The sequence below is a fragment of the Galeopterus variegatus genome, unplaced genomic scaffold (genome assembly GCF_000696425.1).
Source record: "Galeopterus variegatus unplaced genomic scaffold, G_variegatus-3.0.2 Scaffold506, whole genome shotgun sequence".
Taxonomy (NCBI): Eukaryota; Metazoa; Chordata; class Mammalia; order Dermoptera; family Cynocephalidae; genus Galeopterus; species Galeopterus variegatus.
The window spans coordinates 389,641-391,480 of NW_007726617.1; positions in this window are offsets into that span (position 1 = coordinate 389,641).

The window sequence follows — 1,840 nt, forward strand, 5'->3', positions numbered from 1 at the left end:
TCGTACATTTGCCTCTGTCGTTCTCTTTCCAGCACATCTCCCGATTTGAGTTTTCCCCACTTTGCTCAGTTGCAGGTCCAGTGGGTGGGGTGGAGACACTTCAGGGCAGCAGCCAGGGTAAGTGACAGAGTGGGGCAATTGCCAGTGGTCTAACTTGCAAACCCCTGTGGTGGTTTGCATGCAGAACCATTGAAGCCTCTCCCTTGACTGCTTCTCCTCTCACTGGGTTCCAGTAGCCTGAGAGTGTGAGCTGTAGCCTGACTCCCCACTCTACCCCTACAGAGTGGGATCTGGCTAACTTGGCTGCACACCATTCCCTTGGGGATGAAGGCGACCTAGGGAAGTAGCAGGGGGCCTGCTGCCCAGGTTAGGACCAGGCCAATCTTGAACTGAGACTGGGATGGGTTAGGGGAGGGATCAAAACCCTTAATACTAATACCAATACTCTAAGGGAATTGAGGAGCTAAAAAGAGGTGGGAGGATAACAGAATGGGAATTCTCAGCCAGAGGGGCTTGAAGTCCAGGTGCCCTCATTACTCAGGGTCCGCATTGGAGCAGCAGCTGTCAGGGACAATGGCTGTTGCAAAAAGTCAGTTGAACTCCCAGGAGGTAAGGGGAAGAGTAGGAGAGCTGGGGTTAGGAGGCAGCTGTGCGCAAGGAGCCAGCATGGTGGGCCCTGGAACCAACCATCTGATCTTGAATGCTCACTGTTGATACTAATCTGCTGAGAGAACTGGGCTAAATTTTGTAACCTTTCCCCTAACCCTTATCTCTAAAATGATAAATAATTACACCTGCATCATAGGGTTGTTCTAAAGCTTAAATGAGATAAAAATGTGAGAAGCGCTTAGACAGCTCTAATAGAACTTTCTGCAGTGATGGAAATGTTCTCTGGGCTGTGCAGTCAGTAGCTCCTAGCTGCATGTAGTTACTGAGCACTTGAAATTGACTAGGAAGACTGAGGAACTGAAATTTAACTGTTTTTATTTTAATTAGTTTAAATTTAAATAGCTACATGTGGCTAGTGGCTGCTTTCTTGGATATCACAGGCTTAGAACAATGCCTGTCAAGCAGGAAGTGCCTGATGAAGGTTAGCTATTGTCAACAGGAAGAGTGAGTCAGGAAGCCTTGAGCTACCAGAACCTTCCTCCCAAACTTAGCTTTTATTGGTGACTCACAGGAAGATGACACAATTTGTGCAAAGGCATAGAGCCATAAAGCCTGCTGGGATTGGAGCTACATCCCTCACTGGAACAAGAGGCCCAAGGAAAAACCTGAGAGCATTTCAGAGTTAGGTTCAAAAGAGAGAACACATTGGAGAAAAGTATCAAAAACCTTAGGACAGGAACTGAAAAGACTAGGAATGGGTTGAAGATGGAACCAGACTGGAAATGAAGCTCTGGGCCTGGCCTGCAAGGGGGTATGAGGTATCTGGTCACCATCCTCATTCCTTCCCTCGGTCCCCTCCCTTCCTTCCAGAAAGCAACTGGAGTGGGCATGAAGTGCCAATGGAAAAACTTTCTTTGTGTTAGGTATGCAGCGACCTCTTGTGGCTACATGGACAACCATTGCCCTAAGGAGGGAATCTGTTAATACTGAAACGTCATTCTCTATTCACCCACCCATCCATCCATCAATCCATCCATTCATCTTTACATCTATCCATCCATCCATATCCATCCATCCGTCCATCTATCCACCCACTCACCCATCCACCCACCCATCCACACACCCATTCATCCATCCACCCATCCATCCTTCTATCCTTATATCACCCCCCCCCCCCCCCTTTTTTTTTTTTTTTTTCCCCTCCCCCCCCCCCCCCCCCCCCCCCCCCCCC